This window comes from Pelmatolapia mariae, linkage group LG10_11, assembly GCF_036321145.2.
Source record: "Pelmatolapia mariae isolate MD_Pm_ZW linkage group LG10_11, Pm_UMD_F_2, whole genome shotgun sequence".
NCBI classification, from domain to species: Eukaryota; Metazoa; Chordata; class Actinopteri; order Cichliformes; family Cichlidae; genus Pelmatolapia; species Pelmatolapia mariae.
In genome coordinates this window covers 64988284-65009802 of record NC_086236.1, presented here as the reverse complement: position 1 = coordinate 65009802, position 21519 = coordinate 64988284, and positions in this window count along the sequence as shown.

Genomic DNA, 21519 nt, shown 5'->3' with positions numbered 1-21519 from the left:
ACTTCCTGAGCATTGATTTTAAGGTCTTGTTAAATCGCTCTACAAGGCCATCGGTCTGTGGGTGATAGGGGCTGGTCTTGACACCCTGGATCCCTAACAAACTGTACACTTCTTTGAGCATCTTGGAAGTGAAATTGGTACCCTGATCTGTGATAATTTCTTTTGGGATACCTACTCTGGAAAACAACTGAATCAGGCAGTTAACAATCTGACGAGCCTTTATTTTCTTCAGGGGGAAGGCTTCAGGATATTTTGTGGCATAGTCACAAACTACAAGTATGTACTTATGACCTGCTTTACTCCGTTCTAGTGGGCCAACAATGTCCATGGCAATGCGTGAAAAGGGTGTATCAATGATGGGCATACTGATAAGCGGAGCTCTATCTGCTTTCCTGCCTGGAGCTGTTAACTGGCACTGTGGGCAAGCTTTACAGTATTGTACCGTATCACTGAACTGTTGGGGCCAGTAAAATCTGGGAATCATTCTAGAAAAGGTTTTAGATTGTCCCAAATGTCCTGCCCAGGGAATGGAATGACTCATTTTCAAAATGGTAGATCTCAAACTCTGGGGGATCACCAACTGGTCACCAATCTTGCTACGGCGATACAACAAGTCTCTCTTAACCACAAACCCTTCCTGCCTTCCCTCAAGTTTAGTTGACTCTGGAACACATTTAGAGAACAATGGTTTAAGTGTTAGATCCTCTTTCTGAAGCCTAGCAACCTCACTAGCACAGGGGAGAGCCTCTGTCTTTAAAGGATCTAAAATATGTTCAGCTACTCTTGTTCCCTTCACCTTTTCATGTCTCCTCTGTCTCTTGCTCTTTTTTGGTTTAGAACGAGTACTAGACTCGTCCAATGGTGCATCATCATTTGCAAAAGGCAATTCATTCCAACCTGAAGTATTAACCTGTTGCTCCTTAGCTTTTGACCTTGTGACTGCTAACAAACTTTCAACGGCTTCAGCCTGACAGGAATGCTTGGTTATTAGCTCTGTGAGTATTGGGAGATCACGGCCCAACACCACTTGATAAGGCAGAGTATGCAGCACTCCCACTGAAAGAGTGTAACCCTGGCCTTCTACTTCAATCGCAACTTCAGCAACTGGGTACGATACCTTATCACCATGAATACAGCACACATCCACTGTTGCTCCTGAAAAGATCACATCCCTAGGAAGACTGTCTTGTCTAACCAGAGTGCGATTACTTCCTGAATCTAACAGAGCTACACAGGGTTTGTCTGCAACAAATACCCCAATTGATGGCTCATGTTGCTGGCATTCAAATTCATTTTTGTGATTCTCACTGACTTGAGTTTGTCTAGTAGAACACATGTAATTTTTACTAACAGACATCTTTGTACACTGAGCTTTAAGATGACCTATTTGACCACACAAATGACATACTTTATTAATTTTGGTTCTTATCTCAGATCTGGCAGGATCTGAGTTATACCAGTTCTGTCTTGTGTACTTAACTTTCCAGTCAGTGCCACCACCAATCTTGTTTAATGGCAAGTTGGAAATTGACTTAGCTTGAATGAAGTCTTTTGATGGTCGACGAGCTGCTAAGAAAGCTTCAGCCAGTTCTGCTGCTTCCTTGGAAGTCTTTGGGTTACGTTCCTTAACCCACGTCTGAAGATCAGGATTCAGAACCTTGAGAAACTGTTCCATGATGATGGCGTCTCCGATTTGATCCTTTGTCTTTGTTTCAGGATTCATCCACTTGATGTACAACTCCTTTAGGCGGACCTGCAGCTCCCTTGGTGTTTCCTCTGCTCCAAAGGTACTAGAACGAAACCTCATTCGATAGGTGTCAACACTTATTTCATATTTCTGCAAGACAGCATTCTTTACTTTTGCATAGTCCATAGTGTCATCAATATCCATGGCTACATAAGCGGAACGTGCTTTACCAGTTAGCAGTGGTGCTAGGTGAAGAGCCCACTCATCTCGTGGCCACTGGCAAGCATGTGCAATTCTTTCAAAGGTGATTAGATAACGTTCAATGTCCTCACCTTCATTGTAAGGTTGCATTTTTGGCCCCTTCCAGCCTGAATGTCTCACCAGTGTTGAAAGCTGTGCTTCACTGGGTTGATGTACTGGCTCCAAGTCAAGCCTATTTGATTCTTGTGTGCTGGGAGATGGTTCTGGAGTAGGTGCTCTCGAAGAAGCCGATGTAGATGCTTGTACTTCAAGTAACTGACGCTCTTGATTGCCGTGCTGCACCTGCTGTTGAAGCTGGGCAAACTGATGCCGGATTTGTCTCCATCTATCCTCCTGGCGCTTGTGCTCTTGCTCCAGTTTAGCATCTCGTTCAGCCTGCTGTTGCATCAGAGTTTGCAAAAGTTTGGACAATTCAGCCACATTCTCTTGTCCAGCAATATGGCCACTTATTGCCCCTTGTTGGTCACTGCCATCTTGTAAATCATCTGCTTCACATTCTGGAACAAGCCCTCTCTTTGCTCGGGTAGACATCTTCTCCACTCTTTAATTGGCCTGGAAAACCACTGCTGCTGCCACCAAATGTGGTAGGACTTGACTTAAGCGGTCAAAGAAGTGCAGGAGACTGATGCTGTCCAGTGTAGCAAGTGATTTATTCACCATTGTGTGACCCAAACAATATTTACAAAGAAACAAATAAGAAACTCAACTCCAAATGAACTCTGTTCAAATAAACATAACTGAACTTAAGTCAACAGAAATTAAGGTCAAACTGCACACAGCTACACTGACCTGAACTTTTTCCTCTCATACACCTGAGTTCTTCTGCTTAAATAGTCCACTTAACCTAACAATTTCCCCACTGGACTATTCCATTCAGTAGGTAGGTAAGATAAACATAATTATATTCAAACCTCTACTACTCTTTACTGGCAACATAAACTCTATGGTGTAATCAATACATACTACAACAATAAATCTATTTATCCCTAAACACTCTAAAATCAACTTTATTAAATTACAAGAGTTCTTCCCCTCCTGCACTTGGTCTCTTCCTGTGACCTCAGATGAACCCAGAAGGTATAAAGCAGGAAGTAAAACTACATTTCCTCCTTTTGCTTCTGGAAGACAGGTAGGTAAGGTAAGCTCTAAACAATACAAATTAACAGTTGAAATAAATAACATGTTAACTTAACAAACTTGTAGGAATTGACGTAAACCAAGATGTTATATTATATAATCTGTAAAAGTGCAAAACATAAACAAACCCGGGATAGTAAATGTTTGCCTATTGCAGAAAATATGGTTAAACCAAAACAAGAATGTTAACTAAGAATATGGACAAGTGGCGTTCTCACCCACTTTGTCACAGTGCCCAAGATGAAATTTATTTTGGATCTTCTGAAATCCACACATGGTCCAAAGCATAGTATACTTTGGACCATGTATACTATGCTTTGGACCACTGTGTAAATACTTACACAGTAAGTATTTAGAAAAAAGTGGGTTTTATTTACACACAAAATGAAAAAAATATACAAAATGAACTAACAATACAGGTCCCTTAAAAAAGGTCAAATAAATATATCTAAATTTAAGCCAAAAACAGCAACTTGCAAACAAAACTAACCTAACCCACAAGAAACAAAGGGGACCTAAATCCTGGCTGATCAGACCAAGTTGGCACATAGGATGTATTAACACCAAACAAACCAATGCTTAGTTTCATAATCACTTTAATTAAATAATACCCAAAAGAATACTAAGCGAACAGACAATTCATAAATCAAAGAGAAAGCACAACATTAAAAATTATTTATTTATTGCAACCCATGAAAGCTGCATATGGTATGGCCCATAAACTCTTCCCATATATAACACAGCTGCATCTTTTGCCCAACTTCAGAGTTGTGACGCTGCAGGTGTGGCCATCACACATACATAGAGACTAGAAACATATGCGCTTGCTCACTTAAATATTTTAACAAGTGGTGCTGAAGGCCTATTATCTTCTCGTTAATTATCATGATTGACTAGAACTGGTAGTTTCTCTTTACTGGCATAAAATGATTTATTGGACTGGTTAATAGTCAGAACAATTGGAAAGTCCAATTGAGCAACTCACTGACAATTCAATAAGAAGAGGAACTGTAGAGTTGCACATGTTGTGAGGGTATCTTGCAGCCATTTTTTTAAACAACTGTAGATTCCAAGATCATTGGTTCAAAGAATTGTACATATGGATGTTACTTGGATGTGGCATGACTTTGCCATAGTCTGGTAGAAGACTTAAACCTTCTAATGATAGGAAACTGATTAGGATGTTCAAACCTGCTAAGAACTGGAAACAGCATCACTGTCCACAATAATCTGAGCTGTACATCGTCATGGATTCAGATGGTGCCAACCAAGAAAGAACCCCCACTCCAAACACCTTCAACTAAAGCTCAACTTAAATTTGCAGCAGTCCACATGGGCAAGCCAAATGCCTTCTGGAAAAATTTTAATGGTCAGAGGAGACAAAGATTCAGCTATTTGGCCACAATGACAAGAGGTATGTTTGGAGGGAAGACATGAGGCTTTCAAACCTAACAATACTGTACCGTACTGTAATATGAATACACTCTAATATCAGTTTGTCAATGTCCGTAACATCCATTAGTTTGAAAGATGCAGCAAAATACTGTGGCTTACATAGTATAAATATTTTCAAACATCTGCAACGCCAGTTCTTCGAATGGATATTCACTTCCATTTATCCAATTTAGGATCACTGGAGCCTAACCTAGCTGTCATGGGGAAAGGTACAAGGTACACCCCCGCTCAGGCCGCCAATATGTTGCAAGGCACACACAGCAACAGACACAATTCACAATGGTCAATTTAGAATGACAAATTAACCCAATCCCATTTGCGTTTTTGGACTGGGACAGAAAGTCGAACTACCTGGAGATAATCCATGCAAAAGGGGAGAACATGCAAACTCCCCCACAGAGTGGATTTGAACCCAGGACCTTTTTGTTGTAAAAAGGCAATACTAATGACAACATACCTGCATACTTTTTTTTTTTTTTTTTGCAGTACTTTATACATAAACACAAACAAGAAAACAAAGAACAAATAATTGGTGCGAAAATGTTAACCAAAGCTAGCCAGTGTAAAATAAGTCCTGTACAAAAAAATATAAATACCACACAGCTGCCTAAAACCACCCCAGAGACTGTGATTTACCCAGCAATTTCAATAATCGTTTCCTAAAATAAAGGTGTCCTAAAACTTAATATAAGATCTGCCTTTACTCAGTGTGGTCGGCAGCATCTTATTAAGACAATTTACAAAACAGGAAAGTCATGCTATGCTTTCCCCCAGAGCTCGTCTTTGGTGGGATGACCTTGTCCTATCAGAGCAGCCAAATATGACCAAATTACAGTGCAGTTTTGGAAAACCAGCCACATATATACCTGCACAAATTTCTCAGACTTGGAAAGACAAAACAGATGTGATAATGATATTTCTGCAATACCACATTTGTCACACAAGGGGGAGACAGTGCCAAATATTTTGTTACATTATCTTGAACTAATTGAGCCTGTGTGAGACAAGTGCTGACAGAACACCTTTGGACACTAAACGGGTTCTCTTCCCGAGTTTCATCTTTAATTACAAAACTCACTAGTCACTCATTAGTTGGAGTAGCGAAACCTTTAACAAACTGAGAAACTAAATATTTAGCATTTAGTTGCACTGAAATGACTGTTGGGCTTAACAGTGGACTCAGGGATGCACCCCTTTAAAAAGGGTCTGATTTTAAGGTAATGGAAAAAATGTGACTTGATTTGAAGCTGAGAAAAGGAACCAAAGCAGTCACTGATAAAACAGTTGGGATAATGGGATGCAATTCCCTCTTTGTCCAGTCTAGAAAAAGTCAGCGCTGGCGAAAAAAGATTGTTGTTTGTTAATGTGGAGTGAACAGAAACATTTTTGTGTTTTGATTTGATTTAGAATTTTCAGAGATTTTCAGAAAATTCATTTGTCACTGAGGGATGTAGAGGAATAAAGTTACAGAAAACAAACAAAGCCGGGAGAGAAGAGTTTGAGACTAGTGTAGATTCAATGTTTAACTAGAGTGCTGCTCACCAGACATCATCAGGCAAGATTGTGAGAAATAAAGTGAGAGGTGTTGTATTAGAGGTGTTGTATTTGCAGCTAAATAAAAGATTTTTTTTTTTGGGGGGGGGGGGGGGGGGGGGGGTAGTTATAGAGAAAATAACTTCCAGATATCTGTTTTTAATTTATTTCGTTTCATAAAAAGTTTGAAATTCCAAGGAATTTAAAAACTGAACTGGTAGCAAGTTACTTGAATTGTGAAAATGACTATAAATGCATGAAGGAGCCTGTGTGGAGTGGCTGTTGCAGGTCATTTACCAATTGAAAGGTTTGTAGTTCAATCCCTGGCTGCTGTAGTCTGCATGTCTAAGCACCATGAGCCAAGAATCCAGATTTGCTTTTAAATGCATTCATTGCTGTGTGGGACAGGAACCAGATCTGAAAACATGTAAATGTCACAAAAAATAATGAAGGGGGAAATATTTTTTAGCAGCATTTTGAATGTTTTCAAGTTGTATCAGGTCACTGTACTTTTAGGAGTGTGAGAGAAAGATAGAAAAGACTTTGGAAGTTGAGGTCCTGTGGAATGTAGAAAACTGTCACGGCTGCGCTGGCAGCCCATGGGGATGAGTGAAAGAAGGACCGGAATGCAGGACCCTTCAATGTAAGCAGTGCGCTTATGTACAGTGACGTAAATAATACACAACAATAAATCCCCGTGCCCCCTAGATTCCCGTGCCGTGTCTGCCTCCCAGTGTCTGTGCCCTGTGTCCTCGCTTCCAAGTGTCCATGCACCCCGTGCTTGATGCCCTCTTATTTCCAGGCTCCTCCTGGGAAATAACAGAGGCGGACGTTAGACACTTTCCAACTGCAGCAAGCTTACACTTACTGATATGTTGAAAACACTGATGGGTAGTCACATAATGATCAAGCGTCGATGAGAGCTCCACCACACTCCTAAGTAGCTCCTCTGACGAGGCTTGATCAGCTGCAGGTGTGTGATGATCTTCAGGTGTGGCCAACCACCTGGCAGGTCCACACACACTAGGCCTGAAAGTGCCTGTCACAGCTGCACCCACACAAGCACACACACCTGCCTATTTACACACATAAGCGTGGACAACAGGGACAGCAGCATAGAGCAGCAAAAACACATATAATATGATACAAGTCCATAACTGCTCAGGGACCCTGGGTCAATCAGATCTAGGTCCCTGACAAAACATGAAACCACAGCTTGGGGTGTGTATAGGTATGCACAGAATAGAGTAAAAGCAGACGTAAGTCATGAGCATACAATGTTTCAGTAAGATGTTAGTTTAATGAATGTTTTTTCTCACTACTAATCACGCGCCCAACATCCGCTCTAGGTGACCTCAATAGTTCATAATATGTAATTTCAAATGAATTTACAAATGTACATATGCACATGCAAAACAGGTCAGAGTTTGCCAGATGCGAAGGCTAAGCCCAAGAGACAGGGAGGCTATAGTCAAGACCTGGAAACAACCTCCAGCACCCACCTCCAGAAGGAGGCTGGCTGGCACATTAACTTGGTAGAATGTAGAAAAGATGGACTGAGAAAACTACTTCGCTGGTGCAGAGAGCGGAGAAACCCTCCACAAGGTCCATGAAGTGGTCACACCTTGGGTCGCTTTGGCTGCACTGTGAATGGGAAGGGAGCACCTGAGAAAATATACACCTGCCGATTGGATTCTACATTCAAGTGGAATAACCTGAGCTGATGAGGGTGTGACCAAAGCCCCAGGGTTAAAACAAACAAAAAGTTAGTCAGTGTTCCTAATGGCCTGACTGTGGCTAATATATTCTACCAAGACCCAAATAGGGCACAGTTCAACAAATGAACAGCAATTTCACTCAAAGGTGCTTTATAAATACACTGTAGACAGTGTTAAGTATTCAGCGAAGACCCAAATAGGGGCCATAGGGAAGGCCATTAGGCCATTAGTGTCATGTTGGGCTGTGTGCAGCAGGCAGGAATGGTGGACCCAAGAGCAGGACTCGCGGAGGCAGATGTGAACTTAAGATACTCGGTTTATTACAGGAATGAATGTAGAACAGAAGACTAACTAAACTGTGAAAAGTAATAAACTAACAGGCAGGCAAGCCGGCAAACGGAACACACAGTGAAAATGAGGGTACGATGTGAAAACGAGCAGGGGCAGACGCAGACAAGAGGTGATCAGGACTGAGAGGAAACAGCTGGGAGACACGCCTGACACTGATTACACAGATGAGACAGGGAGAGCACAAAGCTGGACGCACAGACATAAGGCACAGACCTACAAAGTAAAACAGGAAGTACACGACAGACACAGAGATCCAGACGAGACACAGAACTTAGACACAGACTCATGAGCAGACATAATAACATCATGGACAGAGGGAACACAGAAGTGGGACCAGGGCAGGCACAGAACGGAAACCTAACAAATGGCAAATCTTAACGGAATACATAATCAGAATAAACAAAAACATAAAATATTATAAAGAAACACAAAACACTGAGTCGTCAGACTCAGGACCATGACCATGGAAAACTGACAAACTGTTATAAAGTAACACATTATTGTAATCACATTACATTTTTCAGTAAACTCGTATTTAAAGCATTACTCAAATAAATTAAATAATCACACTTCAATTACAATTATGTTGTTACTTGCATTCTTGTGCATTTGTGCTGCAATAGGTCAATTTCAGTTTGTGTGCCAGAAGGAGGAAAATTATGGAGAGGTCTACACTTTTAAGAAAAGTAACAAGGAATGTGTAATAGGTTACTTTCTTTGAGTAACAACACCAAAACACTTTATCCAGTCCTGTGCTACATATTCAAAAATTATCTGACTGCAGTAAAATGGACTCTATTATGCTTTAAATTGTTTTCATTGTATGTTTTGTTTCAGTTACCATGTCATTAAGTTCTATTCATGCACTTCTATTTGTAGAATAACCCACCCTAAGCCTAAATAAATAATAAAAAGACTTAACATTGTGTGCAGAGTAGAGGTAAATCAGTGAGTAAACATTTTTTAAGACTTTTAAGCCCATCTTTTTGTCACACCATGACTAGGCTGTTCTCTAAGTGAACATTATGTAATCTAAAACTGGTTCTTCTGAAACTAAAGATCATTGTTATTGTGTCCCTCATCGTCAGACTTCCTGGAAACTTGTGATGTCATTCAATGCGTTTAAAAAAGTGACACAGCTAAGATAACCGTGTGAAACTCTCTAGCCCTGCCCCTTCTGCAATTTGAGTAAGTGCTAGACAAATATGAGAAACCTTTACCTCAGTCAGAGAAAAACCTACTTGATACACTTGTTGCTCAGGGATTTTTTTTTAATTTTTTTTTTAATTTGGCTTCAACAGTCACGTGGTCCGAAGGAAGAACTGGCTTGACTTTGGAATGTAATGATCATTATCATGATCTCAGATCTGTGTGTGAATTTCCATTTTCAAAAAAGGAGATACACTCAGCAACTCCCCAAAACACAGAAATACTCCGATTTATCAGAGTCACAACTCATTTACAGTCAAATTGCTGCTGTCATATCTTATTTAAGCCAATGAAAGGTTTGAACGGCATGTTCAGGTGAGGAGTATTTTATGTCGTGTGGACTTAAGTGTATTGTTTCGTCAACACTAAAAATTTTCCAGTTTCTCAAGGGAAACTCCCAACACAACAAAGGCAGCATAAAACAGGCTGGTCAGGGGTCAAATATATTATCTATTAACTCAGAGGATCTGTCTGCAAACATACACTGGGGGGAATTTCTGACACTTAATAGTTCATCTAGTGGACCAACACTGCAGGAAAGAATCTCATAACTATTTTGATTATGGCTACTGTGTGTTTGTTTTATTATCTGAACAAATCATTGAGTTCCTTTAATTGTCAAATCACTGTTTGTTAATCAGTTACTTTACTGTAGAAGAAAATGAATGGGGAGAAATTAAAACTAAATATGAAAGAATTCCATGTGAATTCAAAAAAGAATCCCACCACTTAAAAGGACATTAATCCCTATACATTTTAAGCTTTAATGTATCTTGTTTGAAGTACTAAATTTAAGCATAGAAAATTTAACCCATGAACTGATTTCCATTTTGTCCAGTTAGTTTGGATGGGTATTGCCCATCCAAACGTTTGCCATACCTCCTGCACAGATGAGGTATGGCAAATGATATGAATTTAAAAAAAAACCCACTTGGACACTGATAACATAATGGACAGGTTTTTGACGGGACTCCCACACAAACTCAAAGCAGAAGATAAAGCATCGTCGAATATGTTTCCAAACCAACTTCCTTCCAAGCCAAATACTAGAAAATAGGATGAAGCATATCTTTCTATTGGCTTCACCTGCACAAGTGCCAAGGTAGGTCTCCCCGGCAGAATTAGTTTCCCCTGCATCGGGAGCACACGCTGGGCTGTCCAAATCCTGACAAACAGTATCCCACATTCTGGATTTTTAGTTCACAAACACTTCTTACTTCTTGACTAACTTAGGGTGACCAACTGTCCTCTTTTCCCCGGACAAGTCCACTTTTCACGTTCTGTCCGGGGCGTCTGGGGGGATTTTCGAGATTGATAAAAATGTCCGGGTTTTCCTATAGGCATACAGAGGACCCATGTGTTTGACGTCATCCCCGAGCTGCTGCTTTGTGAGCGCTTGTTCTGCGCTCACGGATGGGACAGACAGCGCGCAGCAACACGCCTAATGATGTTTAAAAGATCCCAAAGCGCAACTGCATCTTTTCAGATGAACTGCAAAAGAAATTTCTCTCGTACTGACCCAGTACTGGTAATTTTTCTTATGTAGATGAGGCATTATTTCTGTACCATTATTTAATTCCAGAGGCTTTTAAGTTATTTTTTTTGCACTTGTTGACTTGTAAAAGCCTATATGACACTTTTTATTTCACAATTCATTAACTTAAACTGAAAGCTTAAATAAATTTTACATGACAGTGTGGTACAATATTTGGCTGTATTCCCAGTATATATACTGTGCAACTGCTGACCAACTAATTAACTTTCAACTTACGCTTTGCTCAGGTGACCTCAGTAATTCACATGATGTCTAAATGAGGTTTCCCACATTAGCCCCCGTAAAGATGTTAAATGGACTAGTTCCTTTATAATGCTTTGTAACTCTGCCTAAGCGCTCAAATCTATGTCCACTTTTTTCTATGTTCATTCATTATCTTGCCCAAAGATACTAAACATGCAGACTACAGCAACCAGGGAACACCAACTTTTCAATTAATAGATGATCTTAGTAGACACTTGAACTTGGAAAGTAGACACTCTACCTCTAACCAATGTGCAATCACACTGTAATCTCAGATAAGATGCATTGAAATTTAATTCTGGGGGAAGATCCATAACATGTACCTTTTTTTTCTGTTTTCCCTTGGAGATGACAGATTAAAAACAATCCCTTCCTGGACATTTAAAAAGTACATTTACAACTTCAGGTGACCTCGATAGTTCAGATGATGGTGGGGTGGGGCAATGTCTACATGAGGCTTTTCTGCCTTGCTTGAGCAAGTCCATTCACACATTTATACAGCGCAATTTTTTAAGTTGTAGGTTTTTTTTAAGCACAATCATTGTATCCCAATGCCTTGTAGAGTTTGACCTGACTCCATCATTAAAAGCTCACATGGGCCTATGCCCTGCACTGTTTTCTGGTGTTTATTTATGTTCATAAACATATTGACTTGACCTTGATTGAGAGTAAGATAGGGATTTTTTTAGTGTATCAGAGAAACTCAGGAGAGTTTTCTCCAAGCACGACATCCCAGTGTACTTCAGACCCAGCAACACACTCAGGGTCTGAAGTCCAGCAACACACTCAGACAGAAACTGGTTCATCCGAAAGACAAAACTCCAAAACACAGACTTAACAACGTGGTGTATGCTGTACAGTGCAGCGAGGAATGCCCAGACCTCTACATTGGAGAGACCAAACAGCCACTTCACAAGCGCATGGCACAACATAGAAGAGCCACCTCCACAGGACAAGACTCAGCAGTCCATCTGCATCTTAAGGATAAAGGTCACTCTTTCGAGGATGCCAATGTTCACATTTTGGACAGAGAGGACAGATGGTTTGAAAGAGGAGTGAAAGAGGCCATCTATGTCCACTGTGAGCGACCATCTTTGAACAGAGGCGGTGGTTTACGACACCAACTGTCTGCCATCTATAATCCAGTTTTGAGTTCCCTCCCCAGACGCCTTAATGCCCACTCACATCCTGGGCCATCTGACCTCAGGAATTCACATGACAAGGTGGGGCCAGGTTTCACAATGAGCTCACCCGAAACCCTGGCTGATTAGGTCCCACACCCGCTTTCACACCTTGGCTCATGTGATTAGAGGATCACCAGGGGGTCCTTTGTCCCTCTTTTGGGGGGTGATACTCCCACTGGGTTTAAATCTGGGACTCTCGGCCATTTGACCTTAGGACTGAAGAAGCTTCTCGGATGAGAGGTGAAACGTCTTCAAGCAACTTAAAGAAGTCCAGACGCTTTTCTTTGCAAACTCCTTTGACTAGTTATAAACTAGTTACATTTACTTATGCACTGCTTAAAATGACATACAAAACAATAATTAAGTTTTTACTTTTAGTTTTCATATATGAGGCACATGGTTTTGCTTCTGAGTCCAGCGTTTGGGTCCTCTTCTCCTACCTGCACACAGCACACAGTTACACATACAACCCAGCAATCTTGGAATGACACCACCACATGTAGGACACTTACAATATTTATATTTAAAAATGTATATTTCCTGACCCGTAGTGATGTGTCAGGTGTGAATGAAGCGACTTTCAGAGCAGAATCTTTGAAGTGAATAACGAGAATCAGTTCCTGCATGGGAGCCTGAGACGCTTTTCTTTTTTTTTCTTCCTCTCTCTCTTTTTTTTTCCTATTCAGGTCATACATGATTGGTCAACTGCATGATGTGTGATGACGTCTGAGTGTTCGCACCAAACAGTCATTGGTCTGTACTGAGCAGAAGGGGAGGTTACAGACACACCACACGCTCATTTCCCTCCCTTGTGCTTCTTTGTACGTGTAAGTGAGAGAGAGAGAAAACATCTGATACAAAGAAAACATTCTGGAAACTTGAGAAGATGAGTGATGACAGCAAAATTTCAACCCCCTGAGAGAGAATCCTCTCCAAAACAGGGCAGTCAAAACTAGAGAGAATAAACAGGATCAACCGCTTAAAGCTGAGGGACTTGGTTTTTCTTATGTTAGATTTTATTGTGTGATACTCTGTCCTGTTTCCCTCTAGTAAAACAGTTAAAGGTTAATAAATATTATGTATACATGGATGTTTTTGTCAAATTCAGATGTGTGCTTGTTTTTGTACTTCAAAATTTATTTTTTATGATCATAAAAATAATAAACATCTGATATAATGTATGTTTTGTATACTAGTCACTCATTTTACACATAGTTTTACTTTTAAGTCTTAATTTAATTTTTGGTAATGAATTAATTTAAGAAACAAAAAATCTGAAGAGCCACCTGGGAGCCAAAAGAGCTGAGCTATTAGAAGAAGCTGGTAAGTCACTAGTGAAACCCGTCACAAAAAAGTATAGAGTGTTGCAAGAAAAATCGGCCTTGCAATTTTGTTGGTTGCTAGCAGATTCCTGCAGTCATGTGATAGTTTGATTTTATCATGAAGCTGATCATCAAGAGCAGAATAGGTATTAAAAAAGTCCTTCTGAAAGTTTTGATTTAAATAACTTAATGATGGGGACATTTTAGACTAGAGCTTGTTCTTTGGATCTATGCCACACAAAGTTTGATGGCAAAGGGGAAGTGGACCTTATCAGCTGGAGCATTTCAGCCACCATAGTGCCAGAGGTGTCATACAGATTATAGTTTGTATTTTCTAGTTTTTACTTTTTTTTTTATTTAGTGAGTTTCAAAAAAAAGAAAAAAATACAGAAACTAATAATCGTATCTGTTTACCAGTTTTACAAAATCGTTTCAGTTAGTTTACATAGTTTAAAGTCTATTTTGATTTTTTAATTTCAATCAACTAAAATGTAATTTCACTTATTTTCATCTAGTTTGAGTTATTAATTTAGTAAACTATACCATTATATATAGCGTTATAGTTTACTATAACTCTGGACAGCATTGATTTGAAGTTTAAAGACATTTCACAACATCAACTGTTAAAGTCCACGATAGCATATGACCTTAAGGACATTTCATGTAAGATTTAAACTTCCAGTTTATCAAATATCAATTTGCCAAGCACAAGCAGATGGATGTTTGTGTACTTTTTGACATTCTTTAGCTGTTTGAAATTTGCATGTACAATTAACAACCCCTTCATAAAAAGTACATATGTTTGTCCTTGCTTCTCTTCAGTAGCTCTAGCTAACTGAGCATGTTTTACTGTTTTTTTGGTCTCACTGCTTTAAAGTACAAATTACTCTCTATATCCTTGTTCCAATAATTTTGAATGTATTTGACTGCAGTAAAATAAAGTCTTATGTGCTATAAATTATTTTCACTGTATTTGGATTTTATATTGGCATTATTTTTGTTGTTGTTGTTTTTTTTTGTTTTTTTACAGTCCATGCACTCCTGTTTGTAGATGATCTCACTGTAAGACTATATAAATAATAAAATCATTTTACATTTTGTGCGGAGTGTAGGTAAGTTAACGAGTAAACATTAAAGCCCCTCTTGTCGTCACACAATGACTAGGCTATTCTTTAAGTGAACACTGAGTAATTTAAACGGGTTCTTCTGAAACTAAAGACCATTGTTATCGTCTGCCTTGTGTTCCAGACTACCTGGAAACATGTAATTCATGAGTCAAAGAATTTCATTACAGGTAAATGTGGCTACACTGTTTATCTGTACATGACAACAAAACTTGAGACTTCAATACGCATAACTTTCTCTAATCAAACAGGCAGATCGTGAGGAGTGCCTCAGACTCAAGTCGCCGCAAGAATGTAACTAAATGGCAGAGAGATCAGTCGCAATATCACAACAATTTCTTCATTAAGTCCATCTCCGCTGAACTGTACTCAGAGAACCAAATGGTCCATTACCTGCTAAACATCATGAAAAAAACAACGTTTTCTATATTTGAGTGGCATGCCTAGGCAAACTTTCTGATGATGAGTGCCATCTAAAATTTCCTCAGAAGTCAGTGTGCCATATGATTGCATTAGCAATAAATTTAATAACGCTCTATATTAACAGTTACAGACCATATAGAACAACTTTATAGAATTATATTTGTTTGCAGATGTTGGCAGCTATCAGCAAATAGTTATCAGCTATTTTGAAACAAAAAAAGGCACTTTTTGTCCATAACAAGAACTCCATAACAGCAAATGAACTGTACAACAGAAAATGCAAATGCTATTTATGGTCTCCTCACGACAATGATAAGAAAAATAAACTGAGCCAATATGGCATGTTTGTTAATACAGAGACACACATGTTAATGTGATCTCTGGTCTCCCACTCAGAGACACAGGTCTCGAGTGTCCAGCATTCAGACGGCTACCTGAGGACACTCTTCGTGTGAGAGAAAATCTGCTCACACAGATATGTAGAGCCAAATACTGTCAATAAGGCCTCTGCAATGTTCTGAAGACAGTTAAACTTGTCAGGTAGTGATGTCCAGCAGGTGAAAATGAAAGCTCCATGAACACACATAGCTATGGATTCCAGCTGCGTTCGTAGTTCTGCAAACTTTGACCCCCACAGAGTCGAGGTTTTCAGTTCAATCAGCTGCATTTCGATGTCGCATTAACTGGCATTAAATCAGCCAGTTAATGCAAGACAAATCCAGCTGCTCATTACAGCTTTCTGGTTTGATCAGTCTTGAGTCTTCGGATGTATCTGTGTATTTCCGTAGTGGTGATGCTGCACTGAGCAGCCAGCTCCTGAAGCATTTGAAGTGTCGGAATGTGGAAATTTCAACATCACTTGAAAAAACTGACAGCAATTGGCTAAGTTATTTTTAGCCAATTACAAGTTGAATCTGGTAGTTGGGGTTGTTAGCTAAGATACCGTTATTAAGAAGCGGCCCGGCCATTTATTTTTTAATACACCTTCTCAGATTAATTCACTGCGTGTCGTGCCCAGGGCTGGACTGGGACAAAAAAATCAGCCTGGGCATTTTGACTAGAGACCGGCCCACCAGGTATTAAAGCCATAGAGCCTTTGAATGAAAACAAACGCTGTTGTGACAGTGATGTACACTGTCTTGTTGGTATATGTATGATTTCTGTACATTTTACGTCATTTTACTTTCTGGCGCAAAGTGGGCAATAAAAAAACAAGAGAGATGGGACTTGCGTCAGAAAAGCCGATCAGTTGATCATTGATCAGTTTCATGATTGAAGTAGCAACAGGAGAGGGAGGGGGAGAGAAGAGACAGCTGTGCAGCGTAAAGACACAGAATAACTCCAGCTTTGTGTCTTTTTCCATTCTAGCTGAAGTACGGGACAAACTGTGTTCCTTCTCAGCTCAATACGAAACGCGTAATATTTTCTCTGAATACGGGGCGATTCCGTTTTTTACGGGTCAGTTGGCAACTTTACTAACTAACCTTATGAATAAAATAAAGTTCACTATCAGTAACATCATAGCACCCACCCAGCTGTATAGAAACTCATGCTAGCTAGTACGCAGTACGAGTTATTGTAACTGACGGTAAAAAGTCATCATAACGAAAATAAACTACCCCTAAACTTGGTTTATATCTGACCCAGATAGACTGCAGGTCATAACTTCTTACCTGAAGTTCAGTTCACCTGACACTTGGACCGGCGGCCGCCTCAGGTCTCTCCTCCTCCTGCCTCTGCTTTCCCTCATCCACCTGCTGGCTTCTGTGGAAGCTTTGCCATAGCCCCCACCAAACAACTGAGTTATTTTTAAACATCGACCAGCATCTGGCCAATCCACCACCTTTCATTGTTTATGCCGTTAAAAACAGAACAAACAAACAAAAAAAAAGAAAACTCACCATCGGCCCGGTATGCCTGATTTCCAGTCCAGCTATGGTCGTGCCATCAGTTAACTGGCACACGTGCCCAGGGTTGCCGAACCCTGCAGGCCTGCATATGTTTTATTGTAATGCCAAAGCTCAATCTACCTATTACTTCTTGTTTGTTCAAAAACATCACATGAGATGAGAGTGCCAGTATGAGAAGCAGAACCCACAAAGCATTACTCAGAAAAGGAGAGTATTAAAATCTTTTATTGGCTATTCAAACAATGGCGTAGATTTGGCATGGACGGAAGGGGCATGTCCCCACCAATAATTTGATTTCTTCGAGTAAAGAAAAACAAACCCGATAGAAAGAAAAAAACGATCTGTCAACGTCTCATTCACCCAGCGGTGCAGAAAGAGTTAAATTACGTTCTCCACTGGAGTCCTACGTCATGTGACAAATATGGCCAATGCGATTGGCTGTGCTTTTCAGGGCGCTCTGTTTAGCTTTAGCAGCGGCAAGCCTGCGCTGCATGGACCTACAAGGAGGAGAGGAGGATGGCAGCACAAAGGAAGAACGTGGATATAATAAAGTATTTTTCAAAGAAACCTGTAAGTCACTTAAAGCCATGTAAACTCATAAAATGTGTCCGTCATAATAACGTTACAGGCTATGCTAGGCTTTGGCCCACATCAGTCTAAAATTGTATGCAACATGAATAACGTGTTTTGGAAACTAACTGCACAACATGCAGCACTATTACTTATCTCAGTCTCCCAGAGTAGCTTTTCTAATTTTGATTGAAACTGTCAGAGAAAATGGCAGCCTCGAGTAAGCCAGGATATTAGTTTACAGAGGCTGTTAAAATTTTATGTCTAACGTTAAAATGTTGGTGACACAATAATTTCATCCTAATGGTACTGACATATTCATAGGGTTCATTTTTGAGACAATATATCATGAGGTAGTCATGATTTTGCAAATATTCCACCTTGTAGTGCAGTTTGCACAAATTGTTTTAAAAATGCACTCACCGTACAAACATTACTGATGAGTCAAGATCTGCACAAATTGACAGAAACACTGAAGCAGCTACCCATTTTATTCTTATTGTCATGTATGTCCTATTTGTCAGGTGACAGAAGAACTAACACAAAGCTCAGAGAGCAATGGTGATACAAGATGACAGGTGAAATTGGATGATGACTTGTTGGTTCATGACTGTATTTGAAGCACATGTGTGACTGCATGTATTTGGAATGTCTCACTGTTATTTATCAGGTGACAGAGGCAGCTCTGCCATGTTGTAGCTCGGACAGAGGTGAAGAGGCAAGGTCACAGGTGACTGACTGATGTTTTGGTGCTATAGATTAACTAGTATTTATTATCATGACAATTGTTAGGCTGCTGATGTAAATTGATTCATTAGTGTATATTTGACAAAGAATCTGAATTGACATGTCTCACTTTTTATATGGCACGAATCAATGTGGTATTTTATCAGGTAGCAATATGTCCTAGTGAAGTCAGAGGGGAAGAGCCAGGGCCAAAGGTGAGGCACATCAAGCACAGAATAATAATTTTAAACTGAGGATAAAACACGTACTGAGGATGAAAGAAGCTTCAGTGCTCTCAGAAGACTAAAAACATGGCTAAGGTCAACAATGACTAGGGATGGGTATTGATAAGATTTTCACGATTCCGATTCCATTTTCGATTCTGTTTAACGATTGGATTCTTTATCAATTCTCTTATCGATTCTTTTTTTTTTTAAAAAGGAGAACACACAGGTCGATTAGCTTAGAACGTTGTTTTATATCTTCTCTTTGAACAAGATAGAAATTTAGGCGTAGCATGGCCTTACAAACACAACAGTGAGATCTTAAGAGATCCACAGCCTATGGCTCTTCAATGGGGTGTCACAGGGTCCCCGGGAAAAAAATTTGTAAATGTAAAATAATAAAATAAATATTCTTCTGTAGCAATAACAAAGTATAACAAATTATTCTTGAGCAATAACACAAGAATATCCAGTAATGTCCCTGCCTACAATTAAACACATTCACTTACCGAAAATCGGGGGCATCTGCTGTGGCAAATGGGTGCAAGCCTTTGACCACAAACTTAGTCACTGCTCGGTGACATTCTGGCCTGAAAGGAGACGCTACTGGTAGACTGCAGCGAAAACTGCCAGCATCTGAGCCATCCAGACTCTGTCTCTCTCATCATGGTCACCTAAATGCAGTGATGGGAATAACGGCGTTACTTTTTTCAGTAATGAGTAATCTAACTAATTACTATTCCTATCGTTACAACGCCGTTACAGTTACTAACAAGAAAATGCGGTCCGTTACTATTTTTCAACAAACAGACGGTTGAAGCTGTGTTCAGCTTACCACATCTTATATCAGTTGCACGGAAGTAGCTGACTACGTAAGTAATCTGGACGCTACAGCTTTAAGCAGCTGCGCGCGCTCCCGCGGACGGCAATCACGATCACTGTCTAGCACAACACCTGGAGCTAAGGGGGCAAAACAATCGCATGAGTGCTGCTGTTTGACTGAGGAAGAATAAAGTAGTCGTGGTAAGCCAATCACATAACCACTTAAAGACAAAGCAACAAGGTGATATATACCAGTTTATAAATTGTGTTGATAGGCCACATAAAACCAGAGTCATGATAAACAAGATATACGCGGCGTTTTTTTCCTCAATAGTTTTGTCACGTTAGTGCTAGCAAGCACTCTCTGCTTATGAGCAAAAAAACAAAAAACAGGGGAAGTTTTAGGAGTGACGGCGAGAGAGATAGAGAGAAAGAGAGAGAGAGAGAGAGCAGAAAAAGAGAGCACGAGTTTTGAGATGTGAGAGATTTGTGATGTTTAGCGTGTTTGGAGTGTGTAGTTAATGTGTTGTCTTGTGTAGTGTTGTGGATAGTTTTGTGTTGTGTGTCAGAACAATGAGGTGACTGCTGTCTCCAGGTAGAAACAGGAGTAGAATAGAATAGAATAGAATAGAATAATCCTTTAATTGTCCCACAAGGGGAAATTTGGTTGTAACAGCAGCCAAAAAGACACATATACAAACAAACAGTACACAGGACACAGAACAGAAACATACACAATTTTTTCTTACATATTTATATTAAGGACAATGGTTACTATATACAGGGAGTACTGTACAGTTATTAAATTAAATAAAAATAACTACAGATAAGAGGCAAACCAGGTTGTAGTACGAATCAGTTGATTAACTTATTGCAGTTACAGTGCTGATGTAAACATGTATGATTGTTGGGAGCAGTTCTGATTGTACAGTGAGTGATACACCTGCTGCTGTCAGACCTGCAGGTATCAGGCTGTGATGTTCTCTTTTATAGTGGACAGAAATGATTTTTTTGGAGTGGCACAAATAATTTGTGTGGCATCTTATTGAATGCAGAACAGCTGATTGTTCTGTAAATAGTTTGAAATGGTTATTTTAAAAAAAGGGTAAAAGGTAAATGGATGCAATAACTTTGTTGTTTGCAAAACTTGTGCATAGGATTTTAAAATTGACAATTAATATTTGCATTTAAAGTTATGAAATATGATTCATTAAAGATGTTTGTGGTTGTTATAGTAAAAAATATAACTTTTTCTACTCTGATTGTATGGTTTTTGTATGATTTTAGATCAACTGTGTTAGTACAGTATGTCAAAATGAAAACATGACTGTAAATTCAGGCACGTGAGGTTGTGCTGAAAAGGATGATACCAAACAAGGCAAAGTAAATAGTTTTTAAAGGTAAAATGTGGAGGGAAAATCAAAAGTAGTTAAAAATGGCCAATTATACCCTGGACCCCAGAGGGTTAAATGTTTTTTTTTTAAGTAATGCAATAGTTACTTTTCAAGCAATTAATTACTTTTAGAATATTGTAACTCCGTTACTAACTCAGTTACTTTTTTGAAGAAATAACTAGTAACTATAATTGAATTACTTTTTCAAAGTAACTTGCCCAACACTGCCTAAATGCAGCGCACAGTAATGGCAGGTTTTGTAATAAGGCAGATCGCGCTAACATAATATGCACTGTTAGTTGATTATTTACCTGCCGCATTAACGGGAGAGGACGTGCAAACGTTACCGCTGCTACTGGGTTGAGATTCACGAGTCCGGAGCGGAATTAAAAACACGACATTCATTTAAGGTTATCGCGTTGTTTTGTGACCAGATGCTTTTGCATATTCGTAGTGTTTCCTCCCTTAAATGAAATATCTACTTTGCAAGTATTGCAAGTTGCCCTGTTGTCATCCGTTCTCGTAAAGTATGACCAAACTTTTTAGCGTTTGAGCCGCCATGTTTCCTGCCAGGTAAATGACGCTCCGCAACGCGGTGACGTCATTCGGGGCGACTGGAATCGATAAGGGAATCGTTTGCAAAAATGGCAAACAATTCCAAGGAATTGAAA